The sequence below is a fragment of the Cebus imitator genome, unplaced genomic scaffold, assembly GCF_001604975.1.
Source record: "Cebus imitator isolate Cc_AM_T3 unplaced genomic scaffold, Cebus_imitator-1.0 Scaffold663, whole genome shotgun sequence".
NCBI lineage: Eukaryota > Metazoa > Chordata > Mammalia > Primates > Cebidae > Cebus > Cebus imitator.
In genome coordinates, this window is record NW_016107978.1 from 623,854 (window position 1) to 651,308 (window position 27,455).

Here is a 27,455-nt window from a genome sequence, read left to right on the forward strand (position 1 = left end):
AGCATGGTACTGGTACCAAAACAGAGATATAGACCAATGGAACAGAACAGAGGCCTTGGAAGTGCTGCCACACATCTACAACTATCTGATCTTTGACAAACCTGACAAAAACGAGCAATGGGGAGGATTCCCTGTTTAACAAATGGTGTTGGGAAAACTGGCTAGTAATGTGCAGAAAGTTGAAGCTGGACCCCTTTCTTGCACATTATACGAAAATTAACTCTAGGTGGACTAAAGATTTAAACATAAGACTTAACACCATAAAAACTCTAGACGAAAACCTAGGCAATACCATTCAGGACATATGCATAGGCAAGGACTTCATGACTAAAACACCAAAAGCAATGGCAATAAAAGTCAAAATAGACAAATGAGATATAATTAAACTTAAGTGATTCTGCACAGCAAAGGAAACAATCATTAGAGTGAACCAGCAACCAACAGAATGAGAAAAATATTTGGCAATCTACCCATCTGACAAAGTGCTAATATCCAGAAGCTACAAAGAACTAAAACAAATTTACAAGAAAAAAACAAATGACCCCATCAAAAAGTGGGCAAAGTATATGAACAGACAGTTTTCAAAAGAAGACACTTATGCAGCCAACAAGCATATGAAAAAAATGCTCATAATCACTGGTCATAGAGAAATGCAAATCTAAACCACATTGAGATACCATCTCATACCAGTTAGAATGGCGATCATTAAAAAATCCGGAGACAACAGATGCTGGAGAGGATGTGGAGAAATAGGAAGACCTTTACACTGTTGGTGGGAGTGTAAAGTAGTTCGACAATGGTGGAAGACTGTGTAGTGATTCCTCAAGGATCTAAAAATAGAAATACCATTTGCCCCAAAAATCACATTAGTGGGTATATACCCAAAGGATTTTAAATCATTCTATTATAAAGATACATGCACACGTATGTTCATTGCACTTGCACACTTATGTTCATTGTGGCACTGTTTACAATAGCAGACTTGGAACCAACCCAAATGCTGATCAAGGATAGGCTAGATAAAGAAAGTATGGCACATAAACACCATGGAATACTATGCAGCCATTAAAAAAGGATGAGTTCATGTCCTTTGCAGGGATATGGATGAAGCTGGAAACCATCATTCTTAGCAAATTGATACAGGAACAGAAAACCAAACACCACGTTTTCACTCATAAGTGGGTGTTAAACAATGAAAACACATGGACACAGTAAGGGGAATTTCACTCACTGGGGCCTGTTGGGGTGTGGGGGTGCTAGGGGAGAGATAGCAGGGTGTGGAGGGATTGGGGAGGGATAACATTAGGAGAAATATCGAAGCTAGGTTATGGGGGGATGGATGCAGCAAACTACCATGGCATGCGTATACCTATGTAATGATCTTGCACAATCTACACATGTACCCCAGAACTTAAAGTACAATAAATAAAAAGAAGACAAAAAAAACCTCTTAATAAACTAGATATTGATGAAACATGTCTCAAAATAGTAAGAGCTATTTATGACAAATCCATAGCCAATAGCATACTGAATGGGCAAAAGCTGTAAGCATTCCCTTTAAAAACTGTCACAAGACAAAGATGCCCTCTCTCAACACTTCTATTCAACATAGTATTTGAAATTCTGGCCAAGGCAATTAGGCAAGAGAAAAAAAATAAAGAGTATTCAGAAAGGAAGAGAGGAAGTCAAATGGTCTCTGTGTGCAGATGACATGATTGTACATTTAAAAAACACCATCCCCTCAGGCTAAAAACTCCGTAAGCTGATAAGCAACTTCAGCAAACTCTCAGGACACAAAATCAATGTGCAAAAATCGCAAGCATTCTGTATACCAATAATAAACAAGCTGAGAGCGAAAGCATGAATAAACTCCCATTCACAATTGCTACAAAGAGAATTAAAAATGTAGGAATGCAACTTAAAAGGGATGTAAAGGACCTCTTCAAGCAGAACTATAAAACACTGGTCAAGGAAGTAAAAGAGGATACAAACAAATGGAAAAACATTCCAAGCACATGGATAGGAAAAATCAATATTGTGAAAATGGCCACACCACTCGAAGTAATTTATAGATTTAATGTTATTCCCCTCCAGCTACCATTGACTTTGCTTGCAGAATTAGAGAAAACTACTTTAAATTTCATAGGGAACCAAAAAAAGAGCCAATTATATCCATGACAATCCTGAGCAAAAAGAACAAAACTGGAAGCATCACACTACCTGACTTCAAACTATACTACAAGGCTGCAATAACCAAAACAGACATGTAAATGAATGGAACAGAACAGAGACCTCAGAAATAACACCCCGTATCTACAACCATCTGATTTTCAACAAACCTGATGAAAACAAGCAATGGAGAAAGAATTCCCTATTTAATAGGATTAAATTTAATAGGATTCCCTATTTAATAATGGCTAGCCATTTGCACACAACTGAAACTGAACCCCTTCCTTACACCTTGTACAAAAATTAACTCAAGATGGACAAGAAACTTAAATGTAAAACCCAAAACCATAAGAACCCTAGAAGAAAACTTGAACAATAGTACTCAGGATATAGGCATGGGCAAAGATTTCTTGACTAAACCACCAAATGCAATTGCTACAAAAGCACAAATTGACACATGGGATTTAATCAAACTAAAGCGCTTTTGCACATCAAAAGAAACTATCATCAGAGTGAACAGGCATCCTACAGAATGGGAGAATTTTTTTCAATCTACCATCTGAAAAAGCCTACTATGCAGAATCTACAAAGAACAACGAATTTATAAGAACAAATCAAAGAAGCCCATCAAAAAGTGGGCAAAGGACATAAACAGACACTTCTCAAAAGAAGACATTTATGTGGCCAACAAACATATGAAAAAAAAATCTCATTATCTCTGCTCATTAGAGAAATGCAAATCAAAACCACAATGTGATACCATCTCATGTCAGTTAGAATGGCTATTACTAGAAGGTCAGGAAATAACTGATGCTGCAGAGGCTGTGGAGAAATAGAAACACTGTTAAACTGTTGGTGGGAATGTAAATTAGTTCAACCATTGTGGTAGACAGTGTGGTGATTCCTAAAGGAACTAGAACCAGAAATACCATTTGACCCAGCAATCCCATTACTGGGTAGATAGGCAAATGATTATAAATCATTCTACTGTAAATACACATGCACACGTATGTTTATTGCAGCACTATTTACAATAGCAAAGACTCGGAACCAACCCATATGCCCATCAATGATAGATTGGATAAAGAAAATGTGGCATATATACACCATGGAATACCATGCAGCCATAAAAAGGAAAGTTCATGTCCTTTGCAGGGACATGTATGAACCTGGAAGCCATCATTCTCAGCACACTAACACAGGAACAGAAAACACCAAACATTGCATTTTCTCACTTCTAAGTGGCAGTTGAATAATGAAAACATATGGACACAGGGAGGAAAACATCACACATCAGGGCCTGCCATGGGATGGGGAGCAGGGGGAGGGAGAACATTCAGACAAATACCTAATGCATGTGGGGCTTAAAACTTAGATGAGGGGTTGATAGGTGCAGCAAACCACCGTAGTACATGTATACTTATGTAAGAAACATGGACGTTCTGCACATGTATCCCAGAACTCAAAGTAAAATAAGTAAACAACCTAACAATGCCTCTTACAGAATTAGAAATGCAAGAGTAAGCCAAACCAAAATCAGTGGAGGAAATGAAATAAAAATTAGAGCAGAACTAAATAAAATTGAAATGAAGAAGACAATATAAAACATCAATGAAACAAGAAGTCGATTCTTTGAAACTTTAAATAAAGCTAACAAATCTCTAGCCAGGCAAATACAAAAAGAGAACTGATCCAAATAAATAGAATAAGAGATTAAAAAGAAGACACTAAAACTGGTACTGAAGAAATTCAAAGGATTGTTAGTGGCTGCTATGAACACTGTTTGTCAATACAGCTAGTGCTCGACTTACAACCACGATTGGGACCGGCAGACCGGTCGTAACACTATTTGGCCGTAAGTTGAGTAGGCTATATGTACAGTTGAAATGGTGCACGTGGAGATGGTAGTGCTGCCGGAAGCTGGTCCGCACTGTCGTACGCCCAGCTGGGCAACGTTTGTGCTGCCAGACACGGAGCAGTCGTGGCTAGCGATTGTGGTCGTAAAGTCGAATGGTCGTAAGTTGCATAGGTCGTAAGTCGATCAATGCCTGTAAACTAGAAGCTCTAGAAGAATTTAAGCTCTAGAAGGAATGCATAAATTCCAAGACAAACAAAACCTACCAAGACTGAACCAGGAAGAAATCAAAATCCTGAAAAGATCATTAACATGTAAGAAGACCGAAGCCATAATTAAAAGTCTTCTAGCAAAGACTAGAGCCTCACAGTTTGGCTTCTGAATTCTAAAAACATTGAAAGAAGAATTAATAGCAATCCTTTTCAAACTATTCTGAAAAATAAAAAAAGAGAGAATACTTCCAAACTCATTCTACAAGCTCAGTGTTACCCTGATTTAAAAAATCAAAGACACATCAAAAAAGAAAACTACAGACTAGTATCTCTGATCAATATTGATGCAAAAATCCTCAACAAAATACTAGCGAAACAAATTCAGCAACACATTAAAAAGATCATTCATTATAACCAAGTATGATTTCTGCCATGGAGGCAAGTATGATTCAGTATACACAAATCAATCACTGTGATAAATCATAGAAACAGAATAAAGGACAAAATCTTATGATTATTTCAACTGATACTGAAAAAGGATTTGACGCAATTCAATATTCCTTCATGAAAAAACACTCATAAAATGGGATTTAAGGAACATACCTCAACATAATAAAAGCCATATATGACAGTCACAGTTAGTATCAAACTGAATGGGGAAAAACTGAAAGCCTTTCCTTTGAGATCTGGAACACGATAAGGATGCCCACCTTTACCACTGTTATTCAACATATTACTGGAAGTCCCAACTAGAGCAATAAGACAAAGGGAAGAAATTAAGGGCATCCAAATTGAAAAGGAAAAGACTGCTGGCCAACATGGCCAACTAGAAGCAGCTAGTGTACACTGCTGTCATAAAGAGAAATGGAAGGGGTGAGTAAATACACACCTTTAACTGAAACATTTAGGTACACGACTTGGGACTAATCAAGGAAAAACTTGACCCATAGAAATGGAGAAAAGAAAGAAAAGATGATGACTCACCCAAGAGCAATGTGGAGCCAGGGGAACCTTCCACACCTAGGGAAGTGGTACTGAAAAATCCGAGGTAATTAGGGACAGGACAGGATCAGACCACCACCATACCACTGCAGCCCTATGGAAAAGTAACCAGACTATTATGTTGTTGTCTGTTCCCATATCTCCTCACTGGACAGGTCCTCCAGCTCTGGGCCTTCAGTCACCCTGTGCCAGAGCTATCAAGCTGTAGCAACTCTGCAACAACCTGGACAGAGCTCTGAGGGGCAAGTGAAAGCCCCTCTGCTACTGCCTCTTCAGTGAAATGCCCTTGCTGTCTACTGACTAACAAAGAAGCAAAGACCCTAAGTGCCTTATCCACACCACCAACGACTTGCAGCCGACCCAAGAAGAGGAGGCTAGTACATCTCCCACGTTTATCCACGCCTCCTCCACCTGTTTGTCAAAGAATGGAAAGACCAGCTTGGCCCCACAGCACAGATCTTCCATCTGGGGCTGATTGTGCTGGGAAATTCCTGACCTGAATCTCTCTGGGGTAGTGCCTCTGGGAGACAAGCAAAAGACCCTTGGCCACAACCACTACTAAGGTCCCTTCTGCTTTCTTGAAGTGGGGAAAGAAACATAAACACTGAGATTGCCTTATGGCTTCAGTGGTCAGACCAGGGGTACCGAGCCATAATTTACAGCCAGCACTAAATGGAGAGAAGAGCCCACACTATCAGAACATTGAGAGGGAAACCAGCTGCAACTCTTATGCAACATAGAAAAACCACACAACTTCTGCACATTAAAGGAAACAATCTGCAATGTGAAGAGACAATACACAGAATGAGAGAAAGTATTTGTAAACTATCCGTCTGACCAGATATTTATAACCAGAATATATAAGGAGTTCAAGCAACTCTATAGGAAAACATGTAATAATTTCATCAAAAATTTGGCAAAAGTTCTCAAGAGACATTTCTCAATAGATGACATATAACTTGCCAACAGGTATATGAAAAGATGCTCAACATCACTGATCAACATAGAAATGCAAATCAGAGAGGGGGTTTCCAAGATGGCCAAATAGAGGCAGCTCTGGAATGCAGTTCCCAGAGAGAGACACACAGAAGCCAAGTGGTCTCCACAGTTCCAAATGAGGTGCCAGATTCATTTTGAGGGTCTGGTTGGGCAGTGGGTATAAACCAACAGGGTACATTGAGGCAAGGTGGGGCAGTGCCCCACCCAGGAGGTGCATGCAACTGACCAAAGGACCGGAGGCTCTCCCTATCTGGGACTTTGGTTCAGATACTATGCTTCACCCAAGCCCTCCACAACCCACAGAACAGGAGATCTTCACTGGGCTGAAAAGCTCATGCAAGCTGACTGAAGAAGGCTGAGCAGCAACTCCAGTGGTGCTGGGGTTGTTGGCACAGATATAGGTGGAAGCACTGGCTGACACCGAGAAAGCCCGTGGGATGGAGCTACCCGACCCCCCCAGAAAGAAAGGGAACTGAAAGCAGGGAATAAGGCAACATGGCCAGGAGGATCCCTCCCCAACAAAGACAAGCAGGCTGTAGCCCTCTCATTTGAGAATACCACACCCAACACATCAGTTAGAGTGCCACCAAGAATGATCAGACTCTGCAGGGGGAAGGGCAACTGCCATTGCAGAGGCAATCCTAATCTTCCTGAGTAAACAAAAGACACAGGAAATCTATGCAGCAGCTCCACAGAATCGGTGGCAGCCCAGCAACACTTCTGCAAGCAAACAAAAGAAAGGCCACCTGCCCAAGCAGATACCTGATATCGAAGCTAGATAAATCCAAGAAGATGGGAAGAAACTGGGGCAAAAAGGACGAAACCATCAAAAACAGAACTCGCTGCTACCAAGGGAACACAACTCATCACCAGCAAGGGAACAAAGCAGGATGGAGAAGGAATTTGACAGACTGACAGGAACAGGCTTCAGAAGGTGGGTAATAACAAACTTCTCTGAGCTAAAGGAACATGTTCTAACTCAATGCAAAGAAACTAAAAACCTTGAAAAAAGGTTACTAGAAATGCTAACTAGAATAACAAGCTTTGAGAAGAACATAAACGATTTGATGGAGCTGAAAAACACAGCAATAGAACTTTACAAAGCATACACAAGTTTCAATAGCCTAATCAACCAAGCAGAAGAAAGGATATCAGAGATTGGAGATCAACACAATGAAATAAAACAAGAAGGCAAGAAAAGAGAAAAAAGAGTGAAAAAAATGAAAAAATCCTCCAAGAAATATGGGATTATGTGAAAATACCTAATCTACACTTGATTGGTGTACTGGAACATGAAGGGGAGAATGAATGCAAGCTGGAAAATACTCTTCAGGATATTATCCAGGAGAACTTCCCCAACCTAGCAAGGCAGGCCAACATTCAAATACAGGAAATACAGAGAACACCACAAAGATATTCCTCAAGAAGAGCAACCCCAAGGCACATAATTTTCAGATTCACCAGAGTTGAAGTGAAGGAAAAAATGCTGAGAGCAGCCAGAGAGAAAGGTTGGGACATCCACAAAGTGAAGTCAATCAGACTCACAGCAGATCTCTCAGCAGAAACTCTACAAGCCAGAAGAGAGAGGTGGCCAATATTCAACATCCTTAAGGAAAAGAACTTTAAACCCAGAATTACATATCCAGCCAAACTAGGCTTCATAAGTGAAGGAGAAATAAAGTCTTGTATGGACAAGCAGTTGCTGAGAGATTTTGTCACCACCAGATCTGGCTTACCAGAGCTCCTGAAGGAAGCACTAAACATGGAAAGGAACAAGTACTAGTCACTGCAAAAAAAAAAAAAAAAAAAAAAAAAAAAAAAAAAAAAGAAAAAAAATTTACCAAGCAAATGGAGAGGAAAAAAAAAAAAGCAGGGGTTACAATACTAGTCTCTGATAAAACGGACATTAAACCAACAAAGATCAAAAAAGACAAAGAAGGGCAGTACGTAATGGTAAAAGGATCAATGCAACATGAAGAACTAACTATCCTAAATATATATGCACCCAATACAGGAGCACCCAGGTACATAAAGCAAGTTCTTAATGACCTGCAAAGAGACTTAGACTCCCACACAATAAATAGTGGGAGACTTTAATGCTCCACTGTCAATGTTAGACAGATCAATGAGACAGAAAATCAACAAGGATATCAAGGAATTGAACTCAGATCTGGGCCAAGGGGACCTAATAGGCATCTACAGAACTCTCCACCCCAAATCCACAGAATATATATGCTTAGCACCACATCTCACTTACTCTAAAATCGACCACATAAGTGGAAGTAAATCACTCCTCAGAAAATGCAAAATAACGGAAACCATAACAAACAGTCTTTCAGACCACAGTGCAATCAAATTATAACTCAGGATTAAGAAACTAACTCAAAACCTTACAACTACATGGAAACTGAACAAGTGGCTTCTGAATGTTGACTGGATAAACAATGAAATGAAGACAGAAATAAAAGTGTTCTTCAAAACCAACTAGAACGAAGACACAATGTACCAGAAACTCTGAAACACATTTAAAGCAGTGTCTAGAGGAAAGTTTATACCAATAAATGCCCACATAAGAAGCAAGGAAAGATCTAAAATTGACACCCTATCATCAAAATTGAAAGATCTAGAGGAGCAAGATCAAAAAAAACTCAAAAGGTAGCAGAACACAAGAAATAACTTAGGTCAGAGCAGAACTGAAAGAGATAGACACACACAAACACACACACACACAAAAAAAAAACCTTCAAAAAGTCAACAAATCCAGAAGCTGACTTTTTCAAAAGATCAACAAAATAGACAGAGAAATACCCAGACTAATAGAAAAGAGAGAAGAATCAAATAGATGCAATAAAAAATGATAAAGGGGATATCACCACCAATTCTACAGAATACAAACTGCCATCAAAGATTACTACAAACAACCCTATGCACACAAACCAGTAAATCACAAAGAAATAGATAAATTCCTGGACACTTGCACTCTCCCAAGGCTAAAGTAGGAAGAAGTTGAAACACTGAATAAACCAATGACAAGTGCTGAAATTGAGGCAGTAATTAATAGCCTAGCAACCAAAAAAAGTTGAGTTTACAGCCAAATTGTACCAGACGTACAAAGAGGAGTAGGCACCATTCCTTCTGAAACTATTCCAAACAATTCAAAAGGAGGGAATCCTCCCTAACTCATTTTATGAGATCAACATCATCCTGATACCTAAACCTGGCAGAGACTCAAATAAAAAAGAAAACTTCAGCCCAATATCCATGATGAACATCAATGCAAAAATCTTCAATAAAATATTGGCAAACCAAATGCAACAGTACATCAAAAATCTTACTCATCATGATCCAGTAAGCTTCATTCTGAGGATGCAAGGCTGGTTCAACATATACAAGTCTGTAAACGTAATCCATCACATAAACAGAACCAAAGGCAAAAACCACATTATCTCAATAGATGCAGAGAAGGTCTTCAATAAAATTCAACAGCCCTTTATGCTAAAAACTTTCAATAAACTAGGTCTCAATGGAATGAATCACAAAATGATAAAAGCTATTTACAACAAACCCACAGCCAATATCATACTGAATGGGCAAAAACCTGGAAACATTCGCTTTGAAATCTGGCACTAGACAAGGATGCCCTCTCTCACCACTCCTATTCAATATAGCATGGGAAGTTCTAGCCAGAGCAGTCAGGCAAGGAAAAGAAATAAAATGTATTTGATTATGAAAGGAGGAAGTCAAATTGTCTCTATTTGCAGACAACATGATGGTACATTTAGAAGACCCCATAGTCTCAGCCCCAAATCTCCTTAACCTGATAAGCAACTTCAGAAAAGTCTCAGGATACACAATCAACGTGCATAAATCACAAGCATTCCTATACACCAATAATAGACAAACAGAGAGCCAAATCATGAGCGAACTCCCATTCACAATTGCTACAAAAAGAATAAAATACCTAGAAATACAACTAACAATGGATGTAAAAGACCTCTTCAAGGAGAACTACAAACCACTGCTCAAGGAATTAAGAGAGGACACAAACAGATGGAAAAACATTCCATGCTCTTGGTTAGGAAGAATCAATATCTTGAAAATGACTATACTGCCCAAAGTAATTTATAGATTCAATGCTATCCCCATCAAGCTACCAATGACCTTCTTCACAGAACTGGAAAAAAACTACTTTAAACTACATATGGAACCAAAATGGAGCCCACATAGCCAAGACAATCCTTAGCAAAAAGAACAAAGCTGGAGGCACCATGCCACCTGACTTCAAACTATACTACAAAGCTACACTAATCAAAACAGCATTGGTAGTAGTACCAAAACAGAGACCTAGAACAATGGAACAGAACACAGGCCTTGGAAGCAACACCACAAAAGAAGCAATCATTAGAGTAAACCAGCAACCAACAGAATGGAAAGAAATTTTTGCAATCTATCTGCCTGACAAAGGGCTAATATGCAAAATCTATGAAGAACTAAAAGAGATTTACAAGAAAAAAAAATCCGATTTAAAAGTGGGCAAAGGATATAAATAGACACTTTTCAAAATAAGACATATATAAGGCCAAAACATATGAAAAAATGCTGATCATAACTCGTGATTAGATCTATGCAAATCAAATCACAATAAGTTATCATGTCACCCCAGTTAGAATGGAGATCATTAAAAAATCTGGAGCCAACAGCTGCTGGAGAGGATGTGGAGAAACAGGAACACTTTTACACTGTTGGTGGAAGTGTAAATTAGTTCACCATTGTGGAATACAGTGTGGCGATTCCTCAAGGATCTAGAAAGAGAAATTCCATTTGACCCAGCAATCTCATTACTGGGTATATACCCAAGGGATTATCAATCATTCTATTATAAAGATACATGCACATGTATGTTTGTTGTGGCAGTGTTTACAATAGCAAAGACCTGGAACCAACCCAAATGCCCATCAATGATAGGCTGGACAGGGACAATCTGGCACATGTACACCATGGAATACTATGAAGCCATAAATAACGATGAGTTTGTGTCCTTTGTAGGGACATGGATGAATCTGGAAACCATCATTCTCAGCAAACTGACACAAGAACAGAAAAACAAACACTCCATGTTTTCACTCACAGGCAGTTGTTGAACAATGAGAACACGTGTACACAGGGAGAGGAGCATCACACACTGGGGTCAGTTGGGGGGCTAAGGGAGGAATATTGGTGGCTGGGGAGGCATAACGTGGGGGGAAATGCCATATATAGGTGATGGGGGGATGGAGGCAGCAAACCACTTTGCTATGTATGTTCCTATGCAACAATCTTGCATGATCTGCTCATGTACCCCAGAACCTAAAGTACAATTAAAAAAAAGAATTGCAAATCAGAATTACAATAAGATATCACTTCATTCCAGTTAAAATGGCTTTATCCAAGACAGGCAATACCAAATTCTGGTGAGGATATGGAGAAAGAGGAACACTTCTGACTGTTAGTGGGGAAGTAAATCACTACAACCACTATGGAGAATAGTTTGGAGATTCCTCAAAAAACTAAAAACAGAGCTACCGTACCATCTAGCAGTCCCATTTATAAGTATAAACCTAAAAGAAAGAAAATCAATATTTTGAAAAGATATCTACACTCCCGTTTATTGCAGCACTATTCACAATAGCTAATATTTGGAAGCAACTTAATTGTCCATCAACACACATATAGATAGACAAAATGTGACACTTATACACCATGGAGTAGTATTTGAATTCAGCCTTGAAAAGGAATGAAATCCTGTCATTTGCAACAATGTAGATGAAGCTGGAGATCATTATGTCAAGTGAAATAAACCAGGTACAGAAAGACAAACATAGCATATTCTCATTTAGCTGTGGGAGCCAAAAATTTAAACAACTGACTTCATGAAGGTAGAAAGTAGATGGAATGTTACCAGCATCTAGGAAGGATAGTCAGGTAGAGAAGTAGTAGGGATAGGTGGATCGCTAATGAGTACAGAAAATAGTTGGAAAGGATAAATAAGACCTATTATTTGCCAGCACAGCACATTTTAAGTCATTTTAATAATTTTAAATTACATTTTAAGTTATCATAAAAATAGCTTAATTTTGGGAGGCTGAGGCTGGTGGATTGTTTGAGTCCAGGAGTTCAAGGCCATCCTGGCTAACATGACAAAACCCTATCCCTACTAAAAATACCAAAATTAGACAGGCATGGTGGCTTACACCTATAGTCTCTGCTACTTGGGTGGCTGAGGCATAAGAATTCCTTGAAATCAGGAGGCAGAGGGTGCAGTGAGCTGAGATTATGCCGCTGCACTCTAGCCTGGGTAAAAGAGCAAGACTCCATCTCAAAAACAAAACAAACAAAAAAAAACTTAATTGTACATTTATAAATAATTAAAATAGTATAATTGGAATATTTGAGACACAAAGGATAAGTGCTTTAGGTAATGGATGCACTATTTACCCTGATGTTATTGTCATGCATTGCATGCTTGTGTCAATGTATCTCATGTAACCCAAAATATATACACTTAATATTTACCCCCAAATTTTAAAACATAAAAATTTAAATAAAATAAAAAATAAAGGACTTGCCTGAATACTTCTAGTACCAGCACACTACCAAAATCCATAGAGTATTTTCATAACAACAGAATTCAGAAACTGATGAAAATGCCACATTTAACCTGTTGAATTCTAATCTTCCTGTGCCTATTTATTCCTCTTTATTCTCAAAGGGATATTATTCAGGATCAAAATCAGGATGTTGGCCCAACTTGTCTTTCATCTCCATTTCATCCTATACACTCACATGCTGCTGCTAATGCCTCCTGTTGCAGAAGAAATTGATCTGATGAATATATTTATCATATATATATATATATATATATAATATATATGGATTGAAGCACGAAAGATGTAAGATGATACTCCTTCATAGATTATTGCATTTTAAAAGATGCTGCGAGAAGGCAATGACAAACACAAAACTGGAGAATATAACTACATTGACAATTCTGGAAAGCAACTTTGATCCATCACAAGAGGCAATGTGATCAAAGTGGAAAAGAGTTAGAATGAAAGCCTGCTACTGATTTACCCAGAAAGACTTAACACATACACAAACAGTGTAAATGTGAAGAAGTCATTCTGGCCCTTGGAGATGATTCATTGCTATGAAAGGGTTTCAATCCGCTTACTTTAAGGTTTCTTTCAGACTTAAATTTTATGAATTGCCAATGATAGAGACCTTACAAACAGGCTTCAGGTTACACCACAAAGGCTATTTTGGCTGTTTGTGAACAAAGCTTATTATGAATATGAGCTCTTAACTTTACCTAGGTACATTGAAAAAATCTTCAGGAAGGGCAAATCGGAGTTTTCCAGGTAGCAAATGATAGAGAAGGACATTTCAGATAGACAGTAAAATATATGAAATAATATACCAGTATGTAAGAATGTGCTGTATTGAAAAAAATAAACAGTAGTTTGGTGAGTCTGAAGAATCATTTATATGGTCAAAGTTGAACCTGAATTAGTTTATGTTCACACTGTGAAAGGTACTGAAAGGTATTCCCAGTGTTAGAAATTAATCCTGTAAGCAATGGATAGACACTGAGGATTTGTAAACTAGGGAGTGAAATGACCACATCTGTGTTTTAGGACAGGACCTCTGGCTACAGTGTAAAGCAAAGATTTTAGGAGAGCAGACTAGAGGCAGAGATGCTTTTTAGGAAGTTATTGCAGAAATCTAAACAGGAGGTGATGAGAGTCTGAATCTCTCCTCCAAGGAGAAAATGATAATGGAATGAGAAAATGAGGAACGGGACAAACTAAGATGAGTGGTACTTTGGGGGAAAGCAATATTGAGATAACTGTGTGGCTCTTTCTTAAGCATTTCCAGGACAAACACAAAGCCTTACACCTTTTTCTGTCTCCTACAATTCCCAATTCTTTACTGGGCTCACAAGATGCATAAGACACACTAAGCAACAATAGTTGAAGACTCAGAAAATTCTTGGTTCTACTCAGGTTTCTAAGCTAGCTTTCACTTGAAGTAACACAGAACTGAGCATAAAGAAGTCCCCCAGAGATATTTCAAGTGAGTCAAAAAGTCTGATTTAGATAATATTAAATTCTTGCTTTTTTGATAAAGGATTAATTTGTCATTTCCTACTAACAAGGCAGGGCTGGGCTTTAGCAAAGGCTTGCAGGCCTTCCAGGGAGATTTTCATGAATCTTTGTATTAGAACTCTCATTTCATGAACCATATTTTCTGTTCTTGCTCCCTATCAAAAAGTATATCCTCTTTTTTTCCCAGAATGGCATTTTAGAGGCTTTCAGTATGCCTCAGCCACTTGGAAATAGAAAAATAGTACATAATGATCAATTCTGTGAGCTTAAATTCAATAAGAAAATTGAGAATCTACCAAAATCATGAAGAACGCCAATGGCAGTACAGTTTATAAAAGTGAGTGAAACCCTGGTATGTGAGAGGGACAGAGAGCCTCCCATCTGTGACTCACTTTTCCACTGCATATATGAACAACCAAGGCCAAGAGATAACACTTTGTTTCTCCCAAGCCCTGGAGCTAATATGTCAATTTGGAGATGCTGACAGAAAGATAGCAGGAAAGCGTCAGGCATTTTCCCAGACCTGGGACCAAGAGCAGGATGCTGTTTTTAATCTGGTTACATAGTAAGTCAATCAATCATTGTTGACTCAGCAGCATGGCCATGCAGACATTTTAGTCTTAGGCCACAAATAAGGAGCACTTTCTCTGGTGCAGAGTAGGGGTCTCCACAGCCAAAATTGTAAAGTGCTTCAACAGTGGGCACTGGAGTTATGCTAGCCCCTGCCACAGGCCTGGGGAGAGAGGATAGCTGCTACAGCCATGTTTTCTCCTGGGTGATGAGTCCTTCAGGCAGAGCCAGTTTGGCAACCCAGTAATGTTCTGTTTGTGTCATTCCTGGGTGCCCTGGGCTGCTCTTCTGAGGTTATTGTGCAATGGGGCACTCTCAACTCCATACCCAAGCAGAAATACAGGCATCCAGAGCAACTGCTTACATAGGCTAACAGCCTGAGTCACCCCATCTTTGCTGTGCAAAAATTAAGGTGCAGGAGGGTCATCTCCGTTTCACACCCTGAAGGATCTTCAGGCTTTCAGAGCACCTTCTCTCATGGGCTGGCAGCCTGAGCCAGTCCACCCTTCCTGTGCATAGATCATGGTACAGCGAAACCTTCTCCACTGCATGCCCAGGCAGATCTCCAAGAATTTAGAGCACTCACTCCCACAGAATAGCAGCTAGACCTGCCCGACCCTTCCTGTGCAGAAATCCTGGTACAGTAGGACCCTGTCTGCTCCATGCCCAGGCAGATATGCAGGCATGCAAAGCACCTGCTCACTTGAATTGTCAGCCTGAGATGCCCCAACCTTCATGTGTGGAGGTTCATGTGCAGGAAGGGCCTCTCTGTTTATGTCCAGGCAGATCACCAGGCATGTGGAGTACTCATTCACTGAAATCATTAGCTTGAGCTTTCCTCACTCTTCATATGCAGAGTCTGTGTTGAAGTGGGGCCCTCCTGTTCCATGTCCAGGCAGGTCTCCAGATATTGAGATCACCCTCTCACCTGGATCACCAACCTGAACCACCCAACCTTTCCTGTAAAGAGTATGATATAACAGAGCACTCTATGCTCCATGCTTATGCATATCTTCAGGCATCTGGATCACCCATTCTCCTAGATTAGGATTTCAGGCCACCCAATCCTTGCCAGAAAGAGAAATTGGAACCAAGGAGATTTCTCAGATCCACAGCTTGGCATACTTTTGAGTGTCTTCTGTCTGCCCACTGGACGCTCCCTTGGTGCTGGAAGTTGTGCCTGCCACTGGGGGACCTATAGGAGGTACAGCCCTGCCCATCTTGGTCTATCCTTATGGGGCTGAGCATGGAGCCAAAATATTCCTGAAAACAGAGATAAAAAATTCTCAACAAAATACTAACAATCTGAATCCAGCAGCACATCAAAATGCTAATTCATCCCAATCAAGTAGGCTTTATTCCTAGAATGTAAGGTTGGTTTAACATATGCAAAACAATAAATATGATACACTACATAAACAGAATTCAAAACAAAAACTATATAACATCTCAATAGATGCAGAAAAGCTTTCAATAAAATCTAATATTTACTCATTATAAAAAGCCTCAACACACCAGCATTAGTGTGCATATGCAGAGACATCTACCTCAAGCCCACGGATGCCACATCCCTGATGATACATATGTACTCTTTTGCACTGCAGCTGTGGCTGGCATGCCCAAGTGCACAGATAACACTGCACTGCTACCATCAGTATGCATGTACCCTCTGCAGCACTACTGCTCCTGCTGGTGCACATATGTGCATGTGAGTGCCACTGTCTCACTTCCACAGGCAACCTACCACCCCCCAACATGCATGCACCATGCCATACCACCACTGATTTTGGCACATGTATGTGAATGTGAACTCTGCTGCCAATGCCCTGATTAAGTGCACTGATGAGCAATCCCCATCGAAATATTGTTGCCACCAGACCAGAAACACCTCAGGCCCTCCTGTGCAGCAAGTTCTTAAACTCAAGGAGCCAGAGAACAAAGCTGTGGGCCTGGAACCAGTGACCCAGTGTTAGAGCATGCAGCCAAGGAGCACTGAACTAAGGCTTGGCTCCATGAAATCTTCAAGAAATGAAGCCAGTGCACTTAACACACCTAATACAACAGTCAAACCCTCAAGGGAATCAAAGAATATAAAAGCAAAAAAAAATCTGAAGAACATTAAATTTAAAAATTAAAGGACTATCAGCTAATACAGATGAGAAAGAACCAACAGAAGAACTCTGGCAAGAAAAAAAAAAAAAGGAGAGTCTCCTTACCTCCAAACAATCACACTAATTCCAAAGGATTAATGGATAACCAGGCTTAAACGGCTAAAATAATATACATATAATTCAGAATCTGGATAAGAATGAAGATTATCAAGATACAAAGGAAAATGAAAACTAAATTCAAGTAACCTAAGGAGCCCCATAAAATGATTCACAAGTTTAAAGATAAAATAGTCATTTTAAGAAAGAACAAAACTGAGCTGATAGAGAAAAAGAAAACCTTACTACAAGAATTTTAAAATATAATCAGAAGTATTAACAGAGGAATGGACCTAGCTGAGGAAAGAATCTCAAGCTCAAAGACTGGTTCCTTGAATCAACCCAGTTACACAAAAGAATAAAGAAAACAAGAATTAAAAAAAAATGAACAGAACCTCTAAGAAATATGGGATTATGTGAAGAGACCAAATCTGTGACACATTGGTGTCCATAAACAAGACGGAGAAAAAACAAGCAACTTAGAAAACATACTTGAGGATATAGTCTACAAAAATTTCCCCAATTTTACTACAGAGGTCAACATTCAAATTCACGAACTACAAAGAATCCCTGTGAGATACGCTACAAGATGATCATCCCCAAGACTCCTAGCCATCAGATCCTCCAAGGTCAATATGAAAGGAAGACTATTAAAGGCAGCTAGAGAGAAGGAGAAAGTCACTTACAAAGGGAATCCCATCAGGCTAACAGCAGAAACCCTACAAGCCATAAGACATTGTGGGCATACATTCACCATTCTTAAAGAAAAGAAATTCCAACCAAGAATTTCATATCCAGCAGAACTAAGCTTCATAAGTGAAGGAGAAATAAGATGCTCTTCAGACAAGCAAATGCTAAGAAAACTTTGTATCACCAGACCTGCCTTACAAGACGTTCTTAAGGGAGTGCTACATCTGCAAATGAAAGATCATTATGAGTCACGAAAAAAATACTTTAATGTACATAGACCATTGATACTAGAAAGCAACTACACAATCAAGTTTGCATAAAAACCAGCTAACTACATCATGACAGGATGAAATCTGCACATGAAAGCAGAGTGGAAAGTTGGATAAAGAAGCAAGGCCCAACTGTATGCTGTCTTCAAGAAACTCATCTCACATACAATGATACCCATAGGCTCAAAGTAAAAATATGGGGGGGGAAAAGTCTACCAAGGCCAGGAACAATGGCTCAAACCTGTAACCCCAGTACTTTGGGAAGCCGAGGTAGGTGGATCACCTGAGGTCAGGAGTTCAAGACCAGCCTGGCCAAAATGGTGAAACCCTATCTCTACTAAAAATTCAAAAACTAGCTGAGCATGGTGGAATGTGCCTGTAATCCAAGCTACTCGAGAGGCTGAGGCAGGAGAATCTCTTGAACTTGAGAGGTGGGGATTGCAGCGAGCCAGGATCACACAACTGCATTCCAGCATGGCTGATGGAGTGAGACTCTGTCTCAAAAAAAAAAAAAAAAAAAAAAAAAAAAAAAAAAAAAAAAAAAAAAAAAAGAGTGAAACTCCATCTCAAAAAAAATCAAAAAAAAAAAAAAAAACGTCTACCAAGCAAATGGAAAACAAAAAGAGTGAAGATTGCTATTCTAATTTCAAGCAAAACAGATTTCAAACCAACAATGATCATAAAAAAGACAAAGAAAGGCATTACATAATTATGAAGGATTCAATTTATCAAGAAGACTTAACTGTCCTAAATATATATACCTATGAAGAGACATTGTTAATCACATGATAATAGTGGGAGACTTCAACACCCCACTGAAATGACTAGACAGATCATCGAGGAAGAAAATTAACAAAGATATTTAAAATGTAAACTTGACACTTGACCAAATTGGTCTAACAGACTCCTACAGAACACTCCACTCAACAACCACATAATATATGTTCTTCTCATGAGCACATGACACATGCTCTAAAACTGACCACATGATTTGCCATAAAACAATTCTCAATGAATTCCAAAAAACTAAAATCATACCAGCCATACTCTCAGACCACATCACAATAAAAACATAAATCAATACTAAGAAGGCATCTCAAAACCATACGATAACATAGAAATTAAACAATATGCTTCTGAATGACTTCTGGGTAAAAAATGAAATTAAAGCAGAAATCAAGACATTTATTAAAACTAATGACAACAAACGTACAATATACCAAAATCTCTAGGGCACAGAAAAAGCAATGTCAAGAGGAAACATTGTACTGCTAAATGCCCACATCAAAAAGTTAGAAAGATCTGAAATTAACAGCCTAACATCACAAATAGAGGATCTAGAAGAACAAGGGAAAACCAATTCAAAGCTAACAACAACAAGAAAAAGATAAACATCAGAGCTAAACTGAATGAAATTGAGACATGAAAAAGCATCAAACATATCAAATATTGGTTCTGTGAAAGAGTAAATAAGATTGATAGACCAATTGCTAAACAAATCAAGGAAAGAGAGAGATAATCCAAATAAACACAGTCAGAAATGACAAATAGACATTACTACCAACCCCATAGTAGTATAAAAACCTTTTTTTGTCTTTTTAAAATTTAATTTAATTTAAGTTCCAGGATACATGTATAGGATGTGCAGGTTTGCTACATAGGCAAACATGTGTCATGGTGGTTTGCTACACCTATCTAGTGAAGCAAACCTAGGAATTAAGCCATGCATGCATTAGCTATTTATCCTCATGCTCTCTCACCCCAAAGCCCACCTCTGAGAGACCCCAGTGTGTGTTGTTCCTCTCTCTGTGTCCATGTGTTTTCATTGTTCAGTTTCCACTTATTAGTGAAAATATATGGTATTTTGTTTTCTGTCCCCATGTTAGTTTGCTGAGGATAATGGCTTTCAGCTTTATCTATGTCCCTGCAAAACATAATATCATTCTTTTTATGGCTGCATAGTATTCCATGGTGTATAGGTACCACATTTTCTTTATCCTGTCTATCATTGATAGGCATTTGAGTTGATTCCATGTCTTTGCTATTGTGAATAGTGCTGCAGTGAACATAAGCATGCATGTCTCTTTATAATACAATGATTTGTATTCCTTTGGGTATATACCTAGTAATGGGATTGCTGAGTCAAATGGTATTTTTGCCTCTAGGTCTTTGAGGAATTGCCACACTATCTCCCACAATGGTTGAACTAATTTATATTCCCACCAACAGTGTAAAAGCATTCCTATTTCTTCACAGCCTCACCAGCATCCGTTGTTTCATAACTTTTTAATAATCACCATTCTGACAGGTGTGAAGTGATATCTCATTGTGCTTCTGATTTCCATTTATTGAATGATCAGTAATGTAGAGCTTTTTTCATATCTTTGTTAAGAGCATAAATGTCTTCTAAGAAGTGTCTGTTCATGTAATTTTCCTCACTTTATAATGGGGTTGAAAAACACTTTGAGAGCACTGTGAACACCTCTATGCACACAAACTAGAAAATATGGAAGAAATAGATAAATTCTTGAAACATACAACCTTCCAAGATTGAACCAGGAAGAAATTGAACCCTTGAACTGACCAATAATGAGTTCTGAAATTGAATCAGTAATAAAAAGTCTACTAACAAGAAAAAATCCTGGACCAGTAGGATTCACAGACAAATTCTAAGAAACATATAAAGAAGAGCTGATACCAATCCTACTGAAATTATTCTGAAAAAAAAAATGAGGAGAAAATGCTTCTCCCTAACTCATTCTATGAGGCCAGCATCATTCTGAAACCAAAATCTGGCAGACATAAAACAAAAAAAGAAAACTTCAGGCCAATATCTCTAATAAATATAAATGCAAAACTCCTCAACAATATACTAGCAAACTGAATCCAGCGGCACATCAGAAACCTAATTCATGAAGATCAATCATATTTATTGATTACATAAGGAGAACTAAAATAACGAACCAGTCATGGTTGTTCACACCAGTAATCCCAGCACTTTGGGAGGCTGAGGCAGGTGGATTACAAGTTCAGGAGATTGAGACCATCTTGACCATCATGGAGAAACCTTGTCTCTATTAAAAATACAAACAGTAATTAGGCAGGAGAATCACTTGAACCTGGGAGGCAGAGGTTACAGTGAGCCAAGATCATGCCACTGCACTCTAGTCTGATGACAGAGTGAGACTTAACCTCAAAAAATAAATAAATGAATAAAATAAAATAAAGTAAAATCAGGTCTTTCAATAGATACAGAAAAGTATTTCAATAAAATTCAACATGTCATTATGTTAAAACTTCTCAAAAAACTAGGCGTTGAAGGAATATATGTCAAAATAATAAAAGCCATCTGTGACAAATGCATAGCCAATGTCATACTTAACAGGTAAAAGCTAGAAGCATTTCTCCTTGAGAAGTGGAACAAGACAGGGATGTTCCACTCTCACCACTCTTTTTCAACATAATACTGGAAGTTGTAGCCAATGCAATCAGGCACAAAAAAGAAATCAAAGGCCTCCAGTTAGAAAGAGAGGAAATCAAACTCTATGTGCAGTTAATATAATTTTCTCCCTAGAAAACCCCATAGTCTTTGTTCAAAAGCTCCTAGATCTGATAACCAACTTCAGCAATATTTATGAACACATCAATGTACAAAACTCAGTAGCATTCCTATTCACCTATAACGTCCAAACTGAGAGCCAAATCAAGAATAAAATTTTATTCCCATTAGCCATGGAAAGATTTAAATACCTAGAAATACATCAACCTGGAGTGTGAAAGATCTCTACAATGAGAATTATGAAACATTGCTCAAAAAATCATAGATGACACAAACAAATGGAAAATCATTTCATACTCGTGGATGGGAAGAATCAATATTAATGAAATAGCCAGATTGCCTAAGGCAATTTACACATTTAGTGCTATGTTTATCAAACTACCAATGTCATTTTTCAAGGAATTAGAAAACATTATTCTAAAATTTATATGGAACCAAAAAAAGAGCCCTAATAGTCAAAGCCATCCTAAGCAAAAAATCTAAGCCAGTCACATCATGTTACCCGACTTCAAACTACACTACAAATAACCAAAACAACATGGTACTAGTATGAAAATAGACACATAGCAAATGGAACAGAATTGAGAATCCAGAAATAAAGCTGCACACATGGAACCATCAGCAAAAATAAGCAACTAGGAAAGGATTCCTTATTCAATAAGTGGTTCTGGGATAGCTGGCTAGTCATATGCAGGAAATGAAAATGGTCCCCTACCTTTAATCATATACAAAAATTAGCTCAAAATACATTAAAGGTTTAAATGTAAAACCTCAAATTATAAGAATCATAAAAGAAAATCTAGAAACTACCATTCTGGGCATTGGTCTTGAGAAAGCATTTGTGACTAAGTCCTCAATAGCAATGGCAACAAAAACATAAATTGACAACTGAGACCTTATCAAATTAAAGATCTTCTACACAGCAAGAGGAATTATCAACAGAGTGAACAGAAAACTTACATAATGGAAGAAACTGTTTGTGAGTTTTGCATTTTGACAAAGTTCTAATATCCAGAATCTATAAAGAAATTAAACATTTCAACAACAACAACAACAACAACAAAAACACAAATAACCTGATTAAAAAGTAGGCAAAAGACATGAAGAGACACTCCTCAAAATAAGACATACAAGCCAGCAACACACACAAAAAATGTTCCATATCACTAATCATCAGAGAAATGCAAATTAAAACTACGGTGAGGTGGCAGCTCACACCAATCAGAACGGCTATTACTAAAAAGTCGAAAAAAAAATAGATGCCAGTGAGGCTGCAGAGAAAAGGAAACATTTATACACCATTGGTGGGAGTGTAAATTAGTTCAATCACTGTGGAAAGCAGTTTGGATATTCCTCAAAGAACTTAAAGCAGAACTTATCATTTGACCCAGCAATCCCATTACTGGCTATATATCCAAAAAAAAAAAAAAGATAATTATACTAATAAGACACATGCACTCATACGTTTATTGCCATGTTATTCACAGTAGCAGAAACATAGAACCAACGTAGGTGCCCATCAATGATGAATTGGATAAAGAAAATATGGTACATACACATCATGGAATATTATGAAGCTATTTATAAAAAAGAAGAAAATCATGTCTTTTGCAGCAACATGAATGCACCTGGAAGCCATTATCCTAAGCAAATTAATGTAGAAACAGAGAGCACAACATCCCATGGTCTCACTTATAAATGGGAGCTAAACACTGAGCTCTCATGGGCATAAGAATTTCAAACGGTGGGAGTGAGAGAAGAGGGGAAGAGCTGTAAAACTATCTACTGAATACTATGCTAAATACCTGGGTGATGGAATCATTTGTACCCCAACCCTTGCAGTTTAATAGCACCCTATCTAAATGCTAATAGCAATTAACAAACTGTTTAATAAATTCATTGTTTTAGCAATACTTATTCAACTGTTAATATGTGCAGGGCACTATTATGGCATGGTAGGGGTAGGGGGAGGGGAAGTTAGACGAATGGGGATAGAGGATGAACTTAGAGGAAAACATTACTTCCAATGAGCTTAACATCTAGCAGACCAAATTACTGGTGACAAATACAGACAAACAATTGATGCCAAAGATCCTTTATGGAGCATGGTATAACTAGAAGCCTGGCTTATCCTCCTGAGAAGAAGGAGCAAAACCAAGTTTTTCAACAAATCTTAAATTTACCCAGTGTTTTGCTACATAGTAAAAAGTGTTTATCTTCTCCTTTCAGGTTTTTTTTTTAACTTTAAGTTCTGGGGTACATGTGCAGATCTTGCAGGATTGTTACACAGGTATACACATGCTGTGATGGTTTGCTGCTTCCATCTCCCCCCCCCCATCACCTACATTAAGTATTTCACCTAATCTTATCCCTCCCCAATCTTCCCATTCCCTGCTATCCCTCCCCTAGCCCCTGAACCCCCACAGACCCCAGTGTGTGATATTTCCCTCCCTGTGTCCATGTGTTCTCATTGTTCAACACCCACTTATGAGTGAGAACATGCAGTGTTTGGTTTTCTGTTCTTGCATCAGTTTGCTGAGAATAATAGTTTCCATATCCATCCATGTCCCTACAAAGGACATGAACTCATCCTTTTTTATGGCTGCATAGTATTCCATGGTGTATATATACCAAATTTTCTTTATCCAGTCTATCTTTGATGGGCAACTGGGTTGGTTCCAAGTCTTTGCTATTGTAAACAATGCTGCAATGAACACACGTGAGCATGTGTCTTTATAATAGAACAATTTATAATCCTTTGGATATATACCCAGTAATCGGATTTCTGGGTCAAATGGCATTTCTATTTCTAGATCCTTGAGGAATCGCCACACTGACTTCCACAGTGGTTGAACTAATTTACACTCCCACCAGCAGTGTAAAAGCATTCCAATTTCTCCACATCCTCTCCAGCATCTGTTGTCTCCAGATTTTTTAATGATCACCATTCTAATTGGTGTGAGATGGTAGCTTAATGTGGATTTGATTTGCTTTTCTCTAATGACCAGTGACGATTAGCATTTTTTCATATGTTTGTTGGCTGCAAAAATGTCTTCTTTTGAAAAGTACTTGTTCATATCCTTTGCCCAATTTTTGCTGGAGTTGTTTGTTTTTTTCTTGTACATTTCTTTCAGTTCTTTGTAGATTCTGGATTTCAGCCCTTTGTCAGATGAGTAGCTTGCAAAAATTTTTTTCCCATTCTGTTTGGTGCTGGTTCACACTAATGATTGTTTCTTTGGCTATGCAGAAGCTCATAAGTTTAATTAGATCCCGTTTGTCTAGTTTGGTTTTTGTTGCCATGGCTTTTGGTGTTTTAGTCATGAAGTCCTTGCCATGTCTATGTCCTAAATGGTATTGCCAAGGTTTTCTTACAGAATTTTTATGGTGTTAGGTCTTATGTTTAAATCTTTAATCCTCTGGAGTTTATTTTTTGCATAAGGTGTAAGGAAGGGATCCAGTTTCAGCTTTCTGCACATGGCTAGCCAGTTTCCCCAATGCATTTATTAAACAGGGAATCCTTTCCCCATTGCTTGTTTTTGTCAGGTTTGTCAAAGATCAGATGGTTGTAGATGTGTGGCGTTACTTCCGAGTCCTCTGTTCTGTTCCATTGATCTAAATCTCTCTGTTTAGGTACCAGTACCATGCTGTCTTTATTACTGTAGCCTTGTAGTATACTTTGAAGTAAGGTAGCATGATGCCTCCAGCTTTGCTCTTTTTGCTTAGGATTATCTTCACTATGCAGGCTTTGTTTTGGTTCCATTTGACATTTAAGGTGTTTTTTTTACAGTTCTGTGAAGAAGGTCTATGGTAGCTTGATGGGGATAACACTGAATCTATAAATTACTTTGGGCAGTATGGCCATTTTCAAGATATTGATTCTTCCTGACCATGAGCATGGAATGTTGTTTTTCCATCTGTTTGTGTCCTCTCTTATTTCCTTGAGCAGTGGCTTGTAATTCTCCTTGAAGAGGCCCTTCACGACCTTTGTTAGTTGTATTTCAAGGTATTGTATTCTCTTTGTAGCAATTGTGAATGCAAGTTCACTCATGATTTGGCTCCCTGTTAGTCTGCTATTAGTGTATAGGAAGGCTTGTGATTTCTGCATATTGATTTTGTATCCTGAAACTTTGCTGAAGTTGCTTATCATCTTAAGGAGATTTTGGGCTGAGATGATGAGGTCTTCTAAATATACAATCATGTCGTCTGCAAATGGAGACAATTTGACTTCCTCTTTTCCTAATTGAATACGTTTTATTTCTTTTTCTTGCCTGATTGCTCTGGCTAGAACTTCCAATACCATGTTGAATAGGAATGGTGAGACAGGGCACCCTTGTCCTATGCCAGTTATCAAACGGAATTCTTCCAGTTTTAGCCCATTCATTATGATATTGGCTATGGGTTTGTCATAAATAGCTCTTATTATTTTGAGGTATGATCCATTGATACCTAGTTTATTGAGTGTTTTTAGCATAAAAGGCTGTTGAATTTTGTCAAAGGACTTCTCTGGATCTATTGAGATAATCATGTGGTTTTTGTCTTTGGTTCTGTTTATGTGATGGATTATGTTTACAGATTTGCATATGTTGAACCAGACTTGCATCCCTGGGTTTAAGACTGATTGATGGTGATGGATAAGCTTTTTGATGTGCCTTGGATTCGGTTTGCCAATATTGTATTTAAGATTTTTGCATCGATGTTCATCATGGATATTGGACTGAAATTTTCTTTTTTAGTTGAGTCTGTGCCAGGTTTTGGTATCAGGATAATGTTGGTCTCATAAAATGAGCTAGGGACAATTCCCTCTTTTTGTGTTGTTTGGAATAGTTTCAGAAGGAATGGTACAAGCTCCTCTTTGTACATCTGGTAGAATTTGGCTGTCAACCCATCTGGACCTGGACTTTTTTTGGATGGTATGTTATTAGTTGCTGCTTTAACTTCAGACCTTGTTATTGGTCAATTCAGGGATTCAACCTCTTCCTGGTTTAGTTTTAGGAGAGTGCAAGTGTCCAGGAATTTATCCATTTCTTCTAGATTTAATTGTTTATGTGCATAGAAGTGTTTGTAATAATTTTTGATGGTAGTTTGTATTTCTGTGTAACCTGTGGTGATATTTCCCTTATCTTTTTCAATTGCATCTATTTGATTCTTCTCTCTTTTCTTTTTTATTAGTCTGGCTAGTGGGCTATTTTGTCACTCTTCTGAAAAAACCAGCTCCTGGATTTATTGGTTTTTTAAGGGTTTTTTGTGTCTCTATCTCCTTCAGTTCAGCTCTGATCCTAGCTATTTCTTGTCTTCTGCTGGCTTTTGACTTTGCTTGATCTTGCTCCTCCAGCCCTTTTAATCGTGATGATATGGTGTTGATTTTAAATCTTTCCTCACTTCCCATATGGGCATTTAGTGCTATAAATTTCCCTCTAGACACTGCTTTAAATGTGTCCCAGAGATTCTGGTACATTGTCTTCATTCTCATTGGTTTCAAAGAACATCTTTATTTCTGCCTTCATTTCATTATTTATCCAGTAGTCATTCAGGAGCAGGTTGTTCAGTTTCCATGTAGGTCTGGGGTTTTCAGTGAGTTTCTTAATCATGAGTTCTAATTTGATTGTACTGTGGTCTGAGAGACTGTTTGTTATTATTTCCATTCTTTTGCATTTGCTGAGGAGTGATTTACTTCCAATAATGAGGTCAACTTTAAAGTAACTGTGATGTAGTGTGAGAAGAATGTATATTGTGTGGATTTAGGGTGGAGAGTTCTGTAGACGTATATTAGGTCCTCTTG